At 35.0% G+C, this 21,930-nt stretch overlaps 1 non-coding gene across 1 annotated transcript; it reads right to left on the reverse strand.

Moving 5' to 3' along the window:
- Positions 1-21,824: 21,824 nt before the first annotated feature.
- LOC121968813 lies at positions 21,825-21,930 on the reverse strand. Its single transcript, XR_006108348.1, has one exon. It is a non-coding gene; the product is annotated as a small nucleolar RNA R71 (small nucleolar RNA).

A 21,930-nucleotide genomic window follows, 5' to 3' on the forward strand; every position in this document is an offset into this window, starting at 1 on the left:
AAAGCGAGAATGAAGACAAATGGCAGTTATATTACAATAAGAATAAATATGTTAACAAAAGATCAACAAATAAAATTTACACACAGGTTAAACAATAGATTACACTTAATTATTGTCAATCCATGTCCCATCACAGTCTTCACGAACGCACGATGGTTCATTTCATCTATGCCGTCAACGTCCATTGATTCCATTGATATAAACCCTCCTGTGGAACTTGGATAGTGGATTGTAGCATTTTCCAACTCATCACCATTTATGTATTCCATGTGATCCCTAGTAGGAGTGGTAAGTACAACATGCCATGCAGGATCTTGAGGATCTTCAATGTAGAATATCTGCTTTGCTTGACTCCCCAAGATAAAAGAGTCAGATTTAAATCCAATTCTGTTGAGGTTTACCAACGTGAAACCAAGATTATCAACTTTAATACCGGTATTATTCTCAACCCAATTACATTTAAACATCGGAATTTGAAAATTGTGATAATCGAGTTCCCAAATTTCTTGAATAACTCCATAGAAAGTCATGTCCGACACAATTGGATTTTTGTCCTTCGCACTAGCAACTTGCATTGTCTGTGCAACTAAGCTTACTCCAGAGTTTTGAACAGCTCGTGTATCATCGCACTATTTTGTATGATACGTAACTCCATCAATCAAATAACTAGAGTACTTCAACACTTGATTGCTAGGTCCACGCGCTATCCACTTCAATCTTTCTGATATTTGAGAGCTGGAATTGCCAACTGCTCTCACACGATCACGTAACCAGCCAATAAACATCCGGTTATGCTCATCTTGTAGCCACTTTTTGGATTTGGATTTATGAGGAAAGCTTGAGTTCAAAAATTCCAGGTGCTCCCTAATGAATAGATTAGGGATAAGTTAACTAATGGAATACTAATAAGTTAATTAGTAGAACGTAAGAACAGTGCAATAAATATTAATAAGTAAGAGAATTACTCGATATAAGGATCAACGTCAACATCATTTTCCCAGACATAACGATGTGCTTAATGCAACTCATCATGACAAGTTGAGTGTAATATTGAGCTAGATAGAGGACTAGTAAGTTGTACTTGCCGATACCTTGATGGGATCCCAATTGTATGCACACTAGATAGGTAATCCGAGCAAAATTCCACAGCCTCTTCAGCAATATAACATTCGGTTATACACCCTTCAGGACGATTGTGATTCACACATACCCTTTCAGAATCTTCATGAATCTTTTAAATGGGTACATTTGCCTATACCAAACCGATCCACACAATTTGACCTCCCATACAAGATGAATGGTTAAATGAATCATTATATCAAAAAAAGATGGGGGAAAATATTTTTCAAGCAAACACAACACTGTCACAATCTCTCTTTGCAAATCATTCAACTTCGAGACATCTATCACTTTATTACATAGCATGTTAAAGAAGCCACAAAACCGAGTGATAGTATCTCTAACATGTTTAGGCAAGACATCACGGATGGCAACTGAAAGCAATTGTTGCATCAAAGTGTGATAGTCGTGTGACTTAAGGCCAATAAGTTTCAAGTCTTTCATCGACACTAGATTTTTAACATTGGATGAATATCCTGTGGGGACCTTTATTCCAAACAAAGATTTGCAAAGTTTTCTTTTCTCATCCTTACTTAGTGTATAACAAGCCTCTGGCAAAAAGGTTCTCTTCTCCTCCATCTTTGGTGCCAAATCAATCCTCAAATTCATCTCCACAAGGTCTAGTCTTGCAGCTACTCCATCCTTTGATTTTCCAGGAATATCAAGCAAAGTACCGATCAGACTTTCACACACATTTTTTTCAATATACATTACATCAAGAACATGCTGAAATGTAGATGTTTCCAATAATCAAGTTCAAAGAATATAGATTTCTTTTTCCAACATGATACAGCTTCGCCTTGCTTTAACTGAAACTTCCCATTTGCTTTTCCCAAATGATAATTAATTCTTTCAACTCGATCCAAAATTTCATGCCCAGTTAATGGTTTCGGTGCGGGGTTAAGCTCTGGGTTCCCATTAAATACTTTTTTTTTTGCCTTCGATAAGGATGATCTGTAGGAAGAAATCTTCTATGGCCTGTATAACTCATTTTTCTACTATGCTTCAACCTTGTCAAATATTTTTCTTCACCACAAATAGGACATGCACAATATCCTTTCACAACACAACCTGACATGTTCCCATATGCAGGAAAATCATTGATTGTCCATAGTAAGACAGCCCTATGCAAGAATAGGCGGGAAGTACTAAAGGACCTTTGCAGGAACTCCATTTATCGTACCTTTTTTTACCCAACTTCCACCTAGACATCCCACATACAGGACAATTAGTCAAATTCTCATGCTCCTTCTAGTATAAGATACAATCATTAGGGCAAGCATGAATTTTCACATAATGCATCCCTAATGCACATAAGCTTTTCTTTGCATCATACAATGATGAAGGCAATTCATTATCATCAGGAAGCATTTCTCCAAACAAACTTAGTAAATCTGTGAAACTTTTGTCACTCCAACTATATTTTACCTTCAAGTTATACAATTTCACAAGTGCAGATAACTTTGTAAATTTGGCACACCCCGGATATAAAGGTTTATCAGCATCTTCAAGTAGCTTATGAAATTGGTTTGGATTCTCTGCATAACTATCAAATGCAGCATGTACCATATCAATAGGTTCCTCGCCAAAAGATTTCTGTTCATCTTTCATTGAGTTATTGTATTCAGTCTTTTCACCATGCTAAATCCATTTATGGTATGTTAAATCTATACCATTACAACACAAATGTGCCCTTATAATGTCAACATTTCTCTTCTGCAGATTACCACATCTTAAACATGGGCAAGGTATTTCATTCGGATTAGTAGCATTTTGTAATGCAAATTGCAAGAAAGACTCTACCCCAACCTCATATTCATGTGATAACCTATTCTTTGACATCCAATATTTGTCCATTTTTTTATAACTATCAGCCCGAAACGCGTCAAAACCTACCTTCAAAAAACTATACATCATACAACAAGTTCAAAACACAATCTCAAGTACCAAATACTATAATAAAACATTCAAGATAATAGAGTAATACTCGACATAAACCAACTGGACATAAATGTGTTGTGTGTTTTTGTGAGAACTAATTAATAAATAAATGTTGATATTAACAAATCTTGGGTGTACATATATACAAGAGGATCAATTGGAAAGATTATTGGCTAAGAAACCCTCACCCTAGTTGTTACAATGGCTCTCAACTTATTTGTTCATGTTATTATCTCAACTCTTGATCTAATCTAATGTTTGCGTTTATGTTAAAAAAATACATGTGTCTTGATCTAATCTAATTATTTTTTTAAAAAAAATATTCCTTAATAAAATTAAATGAGCATAAATAATAAAGATGACATTAATTAATTATTAAAATAATGAGCAAAAAATAATGAACTTCATATTATGGAAATTCAATAAGAGAACAAGCTATAATTCAATGTGCAGTTGTAAAGGATGTAAAAAGCCTAAACTTGCACTAGATAAGAAAAAAAACTAAAAATGAGCATGAACGTACAAAAGTGTCAACATATGTCTAAAGAACCAAAGGGAACAAAATTAAAAGTGTATTGAGAAATTAACACAAGAAACCGACTCTGTTCACATGGAACAGAACAAAAAGCCAAGAAGCTAATGGAAATAGGAAGAACAATCAAACAAGCAATGTGCAAAACAATTATAAACTTCAATCAGTAATCAAAACAAAAAGGAAGGACTTTCTTCATTTCCCTTCTACAAATTTTCTGTTCCCCCAAATTCCATCTCCGTCCATCAAGTGGCAAGCCGTGCAAGACCTAGAAAACCTATCCGAACACACTATTTCGACCAATAAAAGTGAATAACAAACAGAAATCGATGCTTAAAAATGACACCTTCAGAGATCAAACAGCACAAACTTTGACATATGAGCAGGCAAATGGCATGATGAAACAAATCAAAAGCTAAAAATAAGAAGAAAAAGAGAATGTTGCGCTTGCCAATACAAGCATAGTGGAATCAAAAGTAGGTTTTGTTTTTTGAGACAAAATTTATGAACGAAGATAAGACCTAGGTTATGAATCTACCTTGACTATGGCTCTAGCACAAATCCAAAGAAGAAAAGACCTAGGTTATGAATCGACGGACCAGGAGTGCCACCTTTGCTGAAGAAATACACCTCGTCCGATCAAAAGGTTCCACGAGCGAAAGAAGCAGCAATGGAAGGTCAAAGAGCCTCGTCGAACTCAAAAACCCGCTCACCAGGAAACGAGAGGAGCACACCATCGTGGAGGAAGATCCAGGGGAGGCGTGAAGAGATTGTATGAGGAGAGGGAAAGAAAATTGCCTTAGGTTCGGGAGCGCGGAGGAAAAACACAACGCCGAAAAGAAAACAGCGAGGGAAAGGAAAACAGCGAGGGGGGGAAATGACCAAATTCAATTACAATGGTTTTTTCAAAACTGTTGTTGTAGCCGCTAAAAACGCAGATAAAGACAACGGTTTATAAAACCGTTATAAAAAGTGTTGTCGTTTTAAAAAAATTGCTCAATGACAACAGTTTTGCCAAAATCGTTGTCTTTTATATTTAATGGGGAGTTCAAAGACAACGGTTTTGGCAAAAACCGTTGTCTTTGAGCAAATACGCAACGCTTTCTCTTAAAATCGTTGTCGTAGGGGTGTTGTCGTTTACAGTTTTTGTTGTAGTGGATAAACGTTCATGCCATGCCCTAGGTGCTTGTTTTAGTCCATATAAGGCCTTTTTTAGTCTAAATACATGGTTTGGATGATTTAAGTCCTCAAAACCTGAGGGTTGATCTACATATACCTCTTCCTTAATAAATCCATTCAAAAAGGCTGACTTGACATCCATTTGCTATAATTTAAATCATTTATGTGCTGCATAAGCCAGCAGCATCCTAATGGATTCGAGTCTAGCTACTGTGCATAGGTTTCGTCATAATCTAAACCTTCAACCTGATTGAAACCTTTGGCTACTAGTCGGCCTTATTTCTAACTATTTCACCCTGATCATCCAATTTATTCCTAAATACCCATTTGGTGTCAATTATGGATTTATCTACGGGTTTAGGTACAAGTTCCCAGACTTGGTTTCTATCAAATTGGGCTAACTCTTCCTGCATAGCAATGATCCAATCTGGGTCAGGTAGGGCTTCCTCTATAGTCTTAGGCTTAATTTTAGAAATAAGGGCAATCTGGCTCAAGTTTCTATAAGAAGACCTAGTTCTAACTCCTAGGTTTGGGTCACCCAAAATTTGGTCAGGTGGGTGAGTAGACTTATTCTTGTTGATCTTATATTTGTGTTAGGAGTTAGTTCCTCTGGTTTACTAATGTTAGGTTGAATTTCATCATCTTCTATAATTTTTGGATTGATGTCAACGATTTCATTTATATTAGGTAGGTTATTGTCTTCATCAAAGAGCACATTAGTTGTTTCTTCAACTTTTAAGGTATTTTGGTTATATACCCTAAAGGGCCTACTAGTTGAGGAGTATCCTAAAAAGATTCCTTGGTTTGATTTGGGTGTAAATTTTCCTAAGTAATCTTTAGTGTTTAAGATATGAACTTTACATCCAAATACTTTTAAATAGTTTAAGTTGGGAATTTTATTATAATATATTTCATAAGGGATTTTATTGTGAAGTTTGTTAATTAGAATTTGATTTTGAATGTAGTTTGTCGTATTTATTGCTTCAGCCCAAAATTGATGATTTAAGTTATATTCGTTTAACATGGTTCTAGTGGCCTCTTGTAAGGTTCTATTTTTCTGTTCCACTAGACCGTTCTGTTAAGGGGTTCTAGAGCATGAAAATTCATGTTTGTATCCATTAATTTCACAAAATTGGGTCAACCTATGATTTTCAAATTCACCTCCATGATCACTTCTTATTCTTTTAATTTTGGTGTCTTTTTCATTTTCTATTAACTTGCAAAAATTATTAAAAATTTCAAAGGTTTCATCCTTTGTCTTTAGAAATTTTACCCAAGTGAACCTGGAGTAATCATCAATTATGACTAAGCAGTACTGGTTCTTGTTTAGTGATTTGGCTCTATGTGAATCAAATAGGTCTAAATGTAGGAGCTCAAGTAAGGAATCAGTTGGTTGACTTGTGGGTTGATTTGGTTTGCTTACCTTGTTGGCAAGCTTGGCAAACTGTATTTTCTAGGTGTCTTAATTTGAGTAGCCCTCTAACTAAGCCATTTTGACTCATTTTTGAAATGAGTTTGACATGAGTGTGACTCAGTCTTCTGTGCCACAGGGTGGTTTCCTCTTGTTGTGTCAAGAGACACTTTATTGATGATTTGGGTAGATCAATTGTGCAGATGTTATTCTTCCTAAATCCCTTAATTATGACTTCGGGGTTTTCAATATTTTTAACTAAACACCTAGATTTATTAAAAATAACTAAGTAGCCACTATCACACAATTGACTTATACTTAGTAAATTAAAGTTAAAATCTTCAATTAACTGAACATTTCGAATAATAAAATCGGAACTAAGTTCGATATTACTTTTTCCGATTACCTTAAGTTTACCGTCGTTACCGAATGCAACTGATCCTAGGTTCTTGTATTTGAGTTTAGTGAACTTCAATCTATCTCCAGTCATATGTCTGGAGTATCCACTATTCAACATCCATTGATCCAATTCCTACACATATATAAGGTAATTGAATTGGATTCATTTCGATGGATCAACAGATAGTTTGATTGAAATAAGCTCTGTTATCCTCCATCTCAATCAGTTATGCCTATGAGTTATTGTGAGATGGTTGATTTTACTTAAGTAGATTTTAAGTTAATTTAAAAATAAGAAAGTAAGTTTTGAAGAGTATTAGGTTGATTTAATTAATTTTGAAAAAGTTTTAAGTTGTTTAAATTTTTGAAAAATATTTTAAGTTAATTAAATTTTTAAAAAATATTTTAAGTTAATTAAATTTTTTGAAAAATATTTTAAGTTAATTAAATTTTTGAAAAACTATTTTAAGTTAATTAAATTTTTGAAAAATATTTAACTTAATTAGAAAAATATTTGAGTTAATTAGAAAAATATTTGAGTTAATTAAATTTTGAAAAATATTTAATTTACTTGAATTTTGAAAAATATTTAAGTTAAAATTTTAAAAAATATTTAAGTTTGAAAAATATTTAATTTAATTTAATTTTGAAAAATATTTAAGTTAATTAAAATTTGGAAAATATTTAAGTTAATTAAGTTTTGAAAAAAAAATTTAAGTTAATTAAATTTGAAAAATATATAAGTTAATTAAATTAGAAAGATATTTGAGTTAATTAAATTTTGAAAAATATCTTAAGTTGATTAGAAAAATATTTGAGTTAATTAGAAAAATATTTGAGTTAATTAAATTTTAAAAAATATTTAATTTACTTAAATTTTGAAAAATATTTAATTTAAAATTTTGAAAAATATTTAAGTTTGAAAAATATTTAATTTAATTAAATTTTGAAAAATATTTAGGTTAATTAAAATTTGAAAAATATTTAAGTTAATTAAGTTTTGAAAAAAAATTAAGTTAATTAAATTTGAAAAATATTTAAGTTAATTAAATTAGAAAGATATTTGAGTTAATTAAATTTTGAAAAATATCTTAAGTTGATTAAACTTTTGAAAAATATTTTAAGTTAATTTAAAAAAATTTTAAGTTAATTTTTAATTTAATTTTACCTTAATTAATTTTAATTACATTTAGTTTGAATTTTGAATTTTAATTTTGAAATTGAATTTCGAATTGAATTTGAAATTGAATTTAATTTAATTTGAATTTTAATCCTTAATCATCTCACCCGATCTAAATTTTCAATCAGGGAATCCTATAATTTTTGTGAGATGAATTATGGTTTAATTATAGGGTTTGGTTTAACTTGTGTTAGATTCAGGTTTAGTTTTGGGTTCAACAAATAGACATTCTTTGGATAAACTTCTGGGCTATGGTGAGTCACAAGAACATAATTAAAGTAACCATGCCTTCGAGGTTTTCCAAATAGTCCTACCCATTGAACTTAGTACAAAACCTTGGTCTAACTAGTTAGGATCAATAAAGGGTAGCTTCGGTCAGTTCCACTTAACCAAATGCACCAGGTCGAAGCCATATCTTCCTAGACATGCCATGACTAAGCTTCCCCAACGTACTATCATCCAATACTTCACCAGTACATGAGTCAAGTTAAACCTAGCCTTTTTAATTCTAACCTTAATTACCCTGCCGGGTAGTCTACTCTTGGTTACCCTTATCGGATAGATTAACTTTGGAGGTGCCAGCTATTCTGGAGCCTTCCCTTTAATTTTTTAGGATTTTTGTGAAGACTTAATTTCATAAATTTGAATTTTTTGGTTTAATTTGGATATTAATTTTAATTTTTGTTTTAATTAATTTAATTATAAATTTTAATTTTAATTAATTTAATTTTAATTAATTTAATTTTAATTCTGATTTTAAATTTAAATTTTGAATTATTTAATTAAATTTTGGATTTTAATTTAATTTTATTTTTATTGTTTTTCTTCTAGCTCCCCATGGATCATACTCTCGATACGGTCTGTCGAGATAATGTATTTGATCCTTAGGGACCCAATATTGACCAAGTTCAACTTGATTGATCAAGTTGAACTTGGGTACCCATGCTTGGACTGATTTACTATTTTGTCTGTTTACTAAGGAAAGGTAAGATCTATATTTTCTTTTGGTTTTATATCCTAGCCCATTTTTATTGTAAACGGCTTTTTGTGTCCCAAGGATTATGTCAAGGTTCTTGGATCCCAAAGAAAACCATTCTAATGTGTTTTTTAAATCCTTAACCTGAGTTTTCAGACTAAAATTTTCTTCCTCAAGTTTTTGAACTTGAGTTGAATTTCCAGTCTGAACTGGGTCAGGTAAGGTTTTGGAATTAGTCACTTCTTTAAGGACTGCTATTTCCTTTAAAAGTGACTTGACCTTAAGGTTTGATTTTGCTAATTTGTGTAGTAAGTAATTAACTAAATTATTCAACCGAGGAATACTTACAGCGGTGTTAGGCCCTTCGGAAACGGATACAGATCCGTGGCTTCGCTCGGATTCGGCTTCCGACTCGCTCTTGCTCTCGGACAATTCGATCTGGTCCCGGGCCATCAGTGCAAGTAGACTCGTCTGATCGAGTTCATCGTCGGTGTCTTCTTCTGAGGATTCTTCCCAAGTCGCTTTTAGCACCTTCCTTTTCTTCTGCTTCTTTGCATCTTTCTGATTTGGGCAGTTGGCTTTGATGTGCCCCTTCTGGTTGCACTCATAGCGGATTACCTCGAACTTGACTCTCGAACTAGGTTGAACCTCCTTGGATTGTACTGCCTTTTTTAGGTCTCTTTTGTTGAAGCCCTTCTTCTTCTTGTAGAGTTTCTTCATGAGGTTCACGAGCTCGATTGTCAGTTCATTGTCTTCAGCGTCCGAGTCGGGTTCTTCTTCCGACTCCAGTTCAGCTCTTCGTCGTGATCTCGGTTCGCGTGTTCGACTGGTACCTACAACCAAAGCAACCCTCTTCTCGGTTGGTTATGTATTAGTCTGTTCATGCAATTCAAACTCACAAAATAACTCATCTAATTTTATAGAAGATAGATCCTTGGAGACTTTGTAGGCATCTACCATAGATGCCCACAATGTACTCCTTGGAAACGAGTTTAGTGCATACCTTATGATGTCTCGATTCTCGACTTTCTGCCCGATTGCATGTAGGGAGTTGAGAACGTCTTGTATGCGCGCGTGGAGTTGACCTACCGTCTCTCCTTCCTGCATTTTTAGATTATATAGTTTATTGAATAGTAAATCTCTTTTACTCACCTTGGTGTCGGATGTGCCCTTGTGGAGTTTGATTAGCTTCTCCCATAGATCTTTTGCACTAGAGAACGGTTCGACTCTGTTAAGCTCCTCCTTGGTAAGGCCACACTGGAGGGTGCAGGTTGCTCTGGCGTCGGCTTCCACCTTCTTGATTAGGGCTGGTTCCTAGTTCTTGCAGGGTGTAGGCTTGCTGTCACCGTCAGTTGGTAGATGAATTCCAGTTTTGATGATCATCCATGTCTCAAACTGGATCTTCAGGTAAGTTTCCATTCGTCCCTTCCAGTACCCGAAGTCTTCTCTGGAGAAGAGCGGGGGGCGAACGGTGTTGAAACCCTCTTGTTGGGCCATTTGTTAAATATGCAAAACAAAAAAAAAAAAGAAATGTCCCAAGACTAGGTCTTGGATTAGCAGTGCGGGAAATGAAGTTAAGAAATAACAAACTCGAGTGATGTTGCACAAGCCTCGAGCAAAAACCGATTCGAAAAAAAAAAATTATAATATAGCTATTAAGCTAATTCTAATTGACTCCGTAAAACTGAAAAATACCACGAAAAAATTACGTGATTGGTGGTTGCACCAGATCAACGCGATCCCGCTCTGATACCAATTGTTGGATCAAAAGTGCTAGAGGGGGGGGGGGAGAATAGCGCTCGTGGCTATTTCACGTTTCGGAATCGTAAATCGTTTGAGTAGTAAAGCAGCGGAATAAATAGAGAGAATAACACAAACACAGAAGACATAGGTCGTTTACTTGGTTCGGAGCCTGTGGCGACTCCTACTCCAAGGCCCGCGATCGTTGATCGCTTACTGTGGACAACAACTATATCGCGCAAAGAGTTTGTACAAATGTAAGTTACAATAAATGTAATAATTAAGGTAAACTTATACCGACGACAGAATCAAACAATATCGGAGCTCCGGGTCGTCGGGAACTTGAAATAGCACTTCAAGGTCATCACGTAGGCAGTATGTTGATGAAAGATTGATTAGGAATCCTTGTTCTGAGCCTCTGCCTCGACCCCCTTTTAAATAGTGCTGGAGGCGCCTCCAAGCCTGTCCGAGGCGCCTCCAGACCGTCGAGTCGCACGCGTGGATCAGCTCTGATCTAGTCGCACCTTATCCCATTGAAGGTGCCTCCAAGCTGCTCCAAGGCGCCTCCAACACCTGGTCCAAGGTGCCTCCAGTGACGTCCGAGGCGCCTCAAGCTCCTCTGGACAGCTGGCTTCAGCTTGCACCCGAGGCGCCTCCAAGCCCCATGGAGGTGCCTCGGACACTGTTCATCCGAGGCTAAGTGTGCTTCTTTGTTCCTGCAAGAAGTGTTAGTCCCAAACACAAACCCTGCAAAACAAAGTTAGCACAGAAGCAATATGATAGATATAATTAACAGTCATCAGACTGTCCGGGTCTGACTTTGGATTTCCAACCGGAAACCCTAGGTCGACCCGACGCCTACTGTTCCCTCTACGGGGAACGCATCCTCACCTACTCCACTCAGGAGATTTACCTATTGCCAATGCGATCCTCCAGATTGACTGGACTTTTGCTTAGCGCTCGATGCTTCCAGACTTTCTGCTAGACGCCCGCTCCTCGGCTCGTCCAGTCTTTCACCTGGTTCGCAACACCAGGACTTTCAACCTAGGGTTACCACCCCCTAGGACTTTTGCCTGAAGCACTTGACCCGCCAAGACTTTCCGCATAGGGTTACCACCCCCTATGACCTAGGGTTACCACCCCCTAGGGTTTTCCACCTGCCTAACCGCAGCTAGGACTTTCCTGAAGCACTCAATTAAGTACGTTAGATCACAAAACAACTTAACTTTGAATTCCTTTGTCATTATCAAAACAACGGTCGATCGTCGGATGCTTCCCGCACCAACACTATGCTTCAGATCCAACAGAGAGATAACACTGTCTACCCGTGCTAAATAACACGGTCGTGCCTCCCGACCGCGAGTTCATCTGGACCTCCGCCCAGACTGCAGACCAAACTTTGAACCGCCATAACTTTCAGCCAGTTTGAGCCAGGGCTCGATCCAAATATCAGATTGTAGATAATTTCAAGAGATACAACTTTAGTTCAGGGTGAATAATGAGAAAACCTAGTTTAATGGGTTAAAAATCCAGTTTACCGGACCCCTGTAATCCTAGTTTTTCTGGGCAGTTTGGAGGAGGTATAAAAGGGTCAAGAACCTCATTCTTTGACTCATCTTAGGTTTGGGACTTCATCCCTCTCCATGTGAAAGGGTTATCCCCTTAGGAGGAAACCCTAAAGCTTCATTCACCTCCATCCCTTGACGATCCGTCCATCTTCGGAGCAAGGAGGCATCCCCAAGACATCGGAAACATCGGCAAGCATCTCTTCTTCCCCTTCTTCTCACATCTAGGGTTGTAAGTATGCTTTACTTTATGTTTTGGGATTGTTCTTCCTTTGCAATAAAGTAGATCTCCTTTCTAGGATTAGGGAGTATTTGTGATGTGATGGAGATGTAAAACTATGTGGATTTACCATGTTTCTATTCAATGACTTGTTAATGCCTTGTTCATGTTTGATGAAATGTGTGTGTGAAGCTTATATATTTTTTTGCATGTTTTATCAAATGATTGTGTAGAATTGTTAATCCCGTAGGGGGATACCCTAGATCATATGACTGAGGGGTGATAGTGACAGGCTACTCCACTAACGAATGTTTGGGGTATCACCTTGAAAGGAGAAACAAATCTCCACAAGGAAGTAGGGGATCAGGCATAATCACTATTTCTATTTCTATATTATTGCGTGTTAGTGTGTTTCTGTGTTGTATGACTGAGGGGAGTTAGTGACAAGCTACCCCACTAACGGACTTCATAGGAATCACTTCCATTTAGTAGCATAGGACATGGAGTAGGAGATCATACTGGATTATCCACTGCAGGGGAGAGTTAGTAATTCATCTAACTTCCCACAAGAGCATGAACATAGAGCATAGGAACTAAGCAATCTATGTAGCATCGCCTAGCATCACAAGGAAACTGTAGGATCGAAAAGAATTTAGATATCTCCACAATGGTATGATATTGTCCACTTTGGGCCTAAGCCCTCATGGTTTTGCTCTTGGGCTCTACCCAAAAGGCCTCATGCCAATGGAGATATCTTTTTCTCTTATAAACTCATGATATTTCCCATGTGTTTCCAATATGGGACTATGTTTGCAACCTTGCAACCCCAACAATCCCCCCCCCCCCTCAAACAAAGGACCATAGGCTTCCCACGTCCGATTCTCGACCCACCAGGTCTTCCTGCCCCTCGGTCCACCCGACCTACTAGGACTTCCTTGCCTAGTCGCAACTAGGACTTCCTGCCTGGTGTCTGGTCCTCTTGATCCAAACATAGGAGCTCCCATTTTCTTTGTTCGAGGTCAATATTGTACCCACATGGCTCAATCAGAACATAGCTCTTGTGCACAGTCGGCGGTTAAACCTTCTGGCAGTCCGGGCTCTGATACTAATTGTTGGATCGAGACACGCTAGAGGGGGGGGTGAATAGCGCTCGTGGCTATTTCATTTTTCAAATCGGAAAACTATCGGAGTTTAAAACACGCAGCGGAATAAAGAACAAACACACACAAAGAGACACGAGAGATTTTACTTCGTTCGGAGCCTAAGGCGACTCCTACTCGAAGGCCCGCGATCCTTGATCGCTTTCCGTGGGCAACAACTATAAGCTCGTTAAAAGATTACAATTATGAGTACAATTAAAAGCTATAAGTATTATACCGACAACAAGAAATGCTAAATCTGAAGCTTCGGGTCGTCGGACACTTGTAGCAGCACTTCGGAACGTCTTTTGGAGCAGCACATTGATGAGAGATCACTTGGTATTCGTTATACTGAAGTGCTGGTCGAAACCCCCTTATAAAGGGTGTTCAAGGCGCCTTGAAGGCTGTTCAAGGCGCCTCCATGCTACCGAGTCCTCCGCGTGGATCAAGCTTGAACTGGTCGAAGTTCATCTGCTTAAGGCGCCTTAAACCTCACTCAAGGCGCCTTCCAAGGCACCTTCTGCCTTCTTCAAGGCGCCTCCAATGGTGCTTCGCAGCCAGCTCAGCTTTTGCACCCGAGGCGCCTCCAAGCTCCATGGAGGCGCCTCGGACACTATTCATTCGAGGCTTTAGGTTGCTCCTTTGCACCTGCAAGATACGTTAGTCCCAAACACTATCCTGCAACACAAAGTTAGCACAATAAATATGATAAATGAAGTATAGACAGTCTCCGGACTGTCCGAGTCTGACTTCGGATTTCCAACCGGAAACCCTAGGTCGACCCGACGCCTACTGTTCCCTCTACGGGGAACGCGTCCTCACCTACTCCACTCAGGAGATTTACCTGTTGCCAGTGCGATCCTCCAGATCGGTAGCTGACTTTGAATACTTCGCGTTTTGCTGGACATCCGCTTCCCGGCCAGTCCAGTCTTTCACCTGATTCGCGACACCAGGACTTTCCACCTAGGGTTACCACCCCCTAGGACTTTTGCCTGAAGACATCGACCTGCCAAGACTTTTCGCATAGGGTTACCACCCCCTATGACCTAGAGTTACCACCCCCTAAGGTTTTTCCCTTTGCCTAACCGCAGCTAGGACTTTCCTGACATCCTCAAGTAGACTTGTTAGAAAACAAAACACCTTAACTTTGAATCCTTTGCCATTATCAAAACACAAGTTCGATCGTCGGATGCTTCCCGCACCAACAATCTCCCCCTTTTTGATTATGGCAACTCAAATTCAAAGTTAAGTAAACAAACGAATAGAAAAACATTTTTAACACAGGCAAATCTGCTAAGTATAGATGAACAAAAAATGACCAAAGCAAATTCGCTAAAGTGACCTATATGCTCCCCCTTAACTTTTGCTCCCCCTTAGCTATTAATTTGAATTTTACAATTTGCTTCATACAAAATGACCAAATTTGATAAAGTAACCTATATGCTCCCCCTTAACTTTTGCTCCCCTTTAACTATTAATTTGAATTTTACAGTTAGCTATTAATTTGAATTTTACAATTTGCTTCCTACAAAATGACCAAATTTGATAAAGTAACCTATATGCTCCCCCTTAACTTTTGCTCCCCTTTAACAATTAATTTGAATTTTACAGTTTGCTACTCTCCCCCTTTGCCATATATCAAAAAAATGGGCAATAATAGACACTTTAATAATAGTATTAAATTGTTGGGGAGTGCATCTCTTTGATAGATTTAAAAAGTTAGTGATTATATCTTTCTTACTTAAGAGAAAAAATTGTTTGTTCGTCTTTGAAAAAATTGTACAGGAAATTACTCAGATCAACAGGTTAGCTAAGTTCAACAGGGTTTGAAAGTTAATATTGTAATATTTAAGTTTAAATAATATTTAAGGTTCAGGACAAGGTTAGTCATTCAAATTCAGTTGGTCCTTAAGTCCAAGCATGAGTCATGTTCACTAGATTGATTTACTAGGTATCAGAGTCCTAAAGATCAAAAACATTCTTAACTAGATATAATTTACCGTATTTATTGCTTCAGGCCAAAATTGATGACTTAACTTATATTCGTTTAACATTGTCCTAGCGGCTTCTTGTAATGTTCTATTTTTACGTTCCACTAGTCCATTTTGTTGGGGGGTTCTAGGGCATGAAAATTCATGTTGGTATCCATTCATTTTACAAAATTGGGTAAACCTATGATTTTCAAATTCCCCTCCGTGATCACTTCTTATTCTTTTAATTTTAGTATCTTTTTCATTTTTCGTTAAGTTGTAAAAATTACTAAATATTTCATAGGTTTCATCTTTTATTTTTAGAAATTTTACCCAAGTGTACCTAGAGTAGTCATCAATTATTACTAAGCAATATTGGTTCTTGCTTAGTGATTTGGCTCCATGTGAATCAAATAGATCAAGGTGAAGGAGCTCAAGTATGGTGTTGGATCTTTCTAGGTTGGTTGACTTGTGGGTTGACTTAGTCTGTTTTCCTTTTTGACATGCATCACAGATTGAGTTTTCAATAAATTTTAATTTGGGCAAACCTCTAACTAGACCATTTTGACTCATTTTTAAAATGAGTCTAGTGTGAGTGTGACCCAGCCTTCTGTGCCACAGTTGGGTTTCCTCTTGTTGTGTCAGGAGACACTTTATTGAGGATATTGATAAGTCAATTGTGTAGATGTTATCTTTCCTAAGTCCTTTAAGTTTAATTTCTGGGTTTTCAATATGTTTAACTAGACATCCAGATTTATCAAAATTGACTAGGTATCCTCTGTCACACAATTGACTTATACTTAGTAAATTAAAGTTAAAATTTTCAACCAATAAAACATTTCGAATAATGAAATCGGAACTAAGTTCAATATTACCTTTTTCGATTACTTTAAGTTTACCGTTGTTGCCGAATGTAACTGATCCTAGACTCTTGTACTTGAGTTTGGTGAACTTCAACTTATCTCCAGTCATATGTCTGGAGCATCCACTATCCAACATCCATTGATCCAATTCCTACACATGAAGTGGTTGAATTGATTTCTTTTTAATGGATTTAAAGATAGCGTGATTGAAGTAGACTCATTTGATTTTCTATTCTATTGTGTTCAATATAATTCTAGCAAACACTTATGTTTATCGAGTTTAAAATTAAAATAATTTTGAAATTTAAGTTTTAAAATATTTTTGAAATTCAAGTTTTAAAATAATTTTGAAATTTAAGTTTTCAAAGTAATTTTGAAATTTAAGTTTTAAAATAATTTTGAAATTTAAGTTTAAAATAATTTTGAAATTTAAGTTTAAAATAATAAAGAAATTTAAGTTTTAAAATAATAAAGAAATTTAAGTTTTTAAAGTAATTTTGAAATTTAAGTTTTAAAATAATTTTGAAATTTAAGTTTTTAAAGTAATTTTGAAATTTAAGTTTTAAAATAATTTGGAAATTTAAGTTTAAAATAATTTTGAAATTTAAGTTTAAAATAATTTTGAAATTTAAGTTTTAAAATAATTTTGAAATTTAAGTTTTTTTAAAAATAATTTTGAAATTTAAGTTTTAAAATAATTTTGAAATTTAAGTTTTTTTAAAAATAATTTTGAAATTAAAGTTTTTAAAATAATTTTGAAATTTAAGTTTTTGAAACAATATTGAAATTTAAGTTTTTAAAAATAATTTTGAAATTTAAGTTTTTAAAACAATTTTGAAATTTAAGTTTTTAAAAATAATTTTGAAATTTAAGTTTTTAAAAATAATTTTGAAATTTAAGTTTTTAAAACAATTTTGAAATTTAAGTTTTTGAAAAATAATTTTGAAATTTAATTTTTTTAAAAAAATAATTTTGAAATTTAAGTTTTTAAAATAATTTTGAAATTTAAGTTTTTAAAACAATTTTGAAATTTAAGTTTTTGAAAATAATTTTGAAATTTAAGTTTTTAAAAATAATTTTGAAATTTAAGTTTTTAAAACAATTTTGAAATTTAAGTTTTTGAAAATAATTTTGAAATTTAAGTTTTTAAAAATAATTTTGAAATTTAAGTTTTTAAAACAATTTTGAAATTTAAGTTTTTGAAACAATTTTGAAATTTAAGTTTTTGAAACAATTTTGAAATTTAAGTTTTTGAAAATAATTTTGAAATTTAAGTTTTTGAAACAATTTTGAAATTTAAGTTTTTGAAAATAATTTTGAAATTTAAGTTTTTAAAACAATTTTGAAATTTAAGTTTTTGAAAATAATTTTGAAATTTATGTTTTTTAAAAATAATTTTGAAATTTATGTTTTTTAAAAATAATTTTGAAATTTATGTTTTTAAACAATTTTGAAATTTAAGTTTTTGAAAATAATTTTGAAATTTAAGTTTTTAAAAATAATTTTGAAATTTAAGTTTTTAAAACAATTTTGAAATTTAAGTTTTTGAAAATAATTTTGAAATTTAAGTTTTTAAAAATAATTTTGAAATTTAAGTTTTTAAAACAATTTTGAAATTTAAGTTTTTGAAACAATTTTGAAATTTAAGTTTTTGAAACAATTTTGAAATTTAAGTTTTTTTTTAAAAAATAATTTTGAAATTTAAGTTTTTGAAACAATTTTGAAATTTAAGTTTTTGAAACAATTTTGAAATTTAAGTTTTTTTAAAAATAATTTTGAAATTTAAGTTTTTAAAAATAATTTTAATTTCTTAGTCATCTCACCCAATCTAGATTGTCAATCAGGGAATCCTATAATTGTTGTGAGATGAATTATTGTTTAGTTTAAGGGTCTGGTTTAACTTTGTGTTAGATTCAGGTTTAGCTTTGGGTTTAACAAGTAAGCATTCTTTGGATAAACTTCTGGGCTATGGTGAGTCACTCGGAGCTCATTAAAGTAACCATGCTTTCGAGGTTTTCCAAATAGTCCTACCCATTGAACTTAATACTAATCCTTGGTCTAACTAGTTAGGATCCATTTAAGGGTAGCTTCGGTCAGTTCTGCTTGGTCAAATGCACCAGGTCGAAGCCATATCTTCCTAGACATGCGATGCCCAAGTTTCCCTAACGTACTATCATCCAAAAACTTCACCAGTACTGTGGGTCAAGTTAAACCTAGCCCTTTTTAAACTTGCCTTAATTACCCTGCCGGGTAATCTACTCTTGTTTTACCCATTTCGGGTAAATTAGGTTCAGTTACCCTGTCGGGTAGTTCAGTTGGAGGTGCCAGCTAGTTTGGATCCACCATCTATTTTTGAATTTGGAATTTGGAATTTTAATTTCGAATTTTTAATTTTTAATTTTGATTTGAATTAATTTTGATTTTGAATTTTTTAATTTAATTTCGAATTTTTTATTTTTAATTTTGATTTTGAATTAATTTTGATTTTAAATTTTTTATTTTTTAATTTTGATTTTGATTTTGAATTAATTTTGATTTTGAATTTTTGATTTTTTAATTTTGATTTTGAATTTTTTATTTTTAATTTTGATTTTGAATTTTTGATTTTTTTTTTAATTTAATTTTGAATTTTTAATATCGTTTTCCTTTTAGCTTTCCCTGGATCATAGCCTCGATATGGTCTATCGAGGTAGTGTATTTGATCCTTCGGAACCCAGTATTTGTCAAGTCCAACTTGATTGATTAATTTGGACTTGGGGACCCATGCTTGGACTGATTTACTACCTTGTTTGTTTATTAAGGATAAATAAGATCTATATTTCTTTTTACTTTTATATCCCAGTCCAGTTCTGTTGTAGACGGCTCTTTGTGTTCCAAGAATTAGGTCCAAATTCTTGGATCCTAGAGAAAACCGTTCTAACATATTTTTTAAATCTTTTACCTGATTTTTCAAACTAGAGTTTTCTTCCTCAAGTTTTTGAACTTGAGTAGAATTTCCAGTTTGAACTTGATCAGGTAAAGAATTAGTGTTTGTCACTTCTTTAAGGACGGCTACTTCCTTTAGAAGTGATTTAATCCTAAGGTTTGATTTAGCTAGTTTGCGAAGTAAGTAATTAACTAAATTATTAAGCCTTGGAATACTTACATTGGAGTCTGGCCCTTCTGAAGCGGATGCGGATCCGTGGCTTTGCTCGAACTCGGCTTCTGACTCGCTCTCGATGATCTGGTCCCGGGCCATCAGTGCGAGTAGACTTGTTTGATCAATTTCATCGTCGTCGTCCTCTGAAGAAGATTCGTCTCAAGTTGCTTTCAGGGCCTTCTTTCTTCTTTGCTTTTTGACCTCCTTTTGGTTGGGACAGTTGGCTTTGATATGCCCCTTCTGGTTGCACCCGTAACAAGTGACTTCGAATTTTACCTTTGAGTTCGGTTGGGCCTCCCTGGACTGAACTGCCTTCTTCAGATCTTTCTTGTTGAAGCCCTTCTTCTTCTTGTAGAGCTTCTTCACAAGGTTCACGAGTTCGCTGGTCAGTTCATCCTCTGAATCTTCTGAGTCGGATTCGTCTTCTGATTCCGATTCAATTTTTCGTCGTACTCTTGATTCCTGTGTTCGACTCGTACTTGCAACTAAAGCAATACCCTTCTCGGATGGTTGTGCATTAGTTTGTTCATGAAGTTCAAATTCAGAAAATAACTCGTCTAACTTTAAAGAAGATAAGTCTTTGGAGACCTTGTAGGCATCTACCATTGATGCCCACAATGTACTCCTTGGAAACGAATTTAATGCGTACCTTATGACGTCCCGGTTTTCAACTTTCTGTCCAATTGCATGAAGAGAGTTAAGAATGTCCTGGATGCGTGCGTGCAGCTGGCTCGCCGTCTCACCTTCCTGCATTTTTAAATTATATAATTTATTAAATAATAAATCATGCTTACTTACCTTGGTTTCCGAGGTGCCCTCGTGAAGTTCGATCAGTTTCTCCCAAAGCTCCTTTGCGGAGGAGAATGGACCGACTCTGTTGAGCTCTTCTTTGGTAAGACCGCACTGGATGGTGCAGGTAGCTTTGGCGTCGGCTTCCACTTTTTTGATAAACGTTGGCTCCTAGTTCTCGCAAGATGTAGGCTTACCGTCTGTATCAGTTGGTAGTTGTAGTCCTGTTTTAACTATCATCCAGGTGTCAAACTGGATCTTCAGATATATCTCCATTCGCCCCTTCCAATATCCGAAGTCTTCTCCGGAAAATAGTGGGGGACGAACAGTGCTATATCCTTCTTGTTGAGTCATTTTAGACCTAAATAAACAAAAATAAACAAATCTATTCCAAGACTGTGTCTTGGATTAGTAGTGCTGGAGGAAGTAAAAAAAAAATAACAAGCTCAAGTGGTATTGACCAACTTTGAGCAAAAAATCGATTTGAGAAAAAAAAATTAGAATATAGCTATGAGGCTAGATTCTAATCGACAAAAAAAATGAAAATACCATGAGAAAATTGTTTTGAACAGTGGTTGCACTGATTCAAAACGACCTCGCTCTGATACCAATTGTAGGATCGAAAAGAATTTAGATATCTCCACAATGGTATGATATTATCCACTTTGGGTCTAAGCCCTCATGATTTTGCTCTTGGGCTCTATCCAAAAGGCCTCATGCCAATGGAGATATCTTTTCTTTTATAAACTCATGATCTTTCCCATGTGTTTCCAATATGGGACTATGTTTGCAACCTTGCAACCCCAACAGAAACCAAAATCCTAGAATCATACCTCAAACCATCTCTCACATCCTCTTAGCTCAACCCTCTCAAGATCCACTATCTCTTCTCTCCTCTCTCTCTCTTACTCTCTTTTCCAACCAATCTTACATTTGTTAGATAATTCACCGTGCGAAGTTCACTAATGCTTAATCAACAATCTCTGTGGATTCAATATATTTTTATTACTGACGATGAAACCATGCGCTTAAGGTTGTGTAACAATTTTTTGGTGTCGTTGCCGGGGACTATTTTCGATTAACATTAGTTGATTAGCATATGAGTTACTCTAGACATTTTTCTTTTTCCTTTTGCCTTTTCTTTCTTGTTTTCATTTTGCACTTTCTTTCTTGCAATTTAAATTCTGCATTTTCTTTCTTGATTTTCATATAGCATTTTATTTCTCGTCTTTAATTCTTCATTTTTATTTTTTCTCATAATTTTTTCTTAGATATCCATGAGTACTAACATGTCAAGCAAGCCTTTGAGAGAAATTTCTGCACCTATTTTCGTAAAAATTTTATCTCCGATTGTGCAACCTCATATTGAATAAAAAAGTTTACAACGAGACCTAGAGTTAATTGCTATGATACAAGGTCATAAATTTGGAGGAGGAGTATCAGAAAGCCCTTATCTGCACCTTGAGACATTTCTAGAGCTTTGTGATATAGTGAATTGTGAAGGAGTGTTAGTAGATGCAGTTTGTTTGATAGAATTTCCTTTTATTATCAAGGATAAAGTAAAGACTTGGTTATATTCCCTCTGTCCTCAAAGCATTATGTGTTGGAAACAATTGGAGCAGTAATTTCTAAATCACTTTTTTTCTCCAAGTAGAACAGTTTACATGAGAAATTGCATCACAAATTTTGCTCAGGTTGATGGAGAGTCATTATTTGAAGCATGGGACAAATTCAAGAGTCTACAAAGACAGTGCCCTCATCATGGCTT

This window comes from Zingiber officinale, chromosome 3B (genome assembly GCF_018446385.1).
Source record: "Zingiber officinale cultivar Zhangliang chromosome 3B, Zo_v1.1, whole genome shotgun sequence".
In the NCBI taxonomy this organism is placed as follows: domain Eukaryota; kingdom Viridiplantae; phylum Streptophyta; class Magnoliopsida; order Zingiberales; family Zingiberaceae; genus Zingiber; species Zingiber officinale.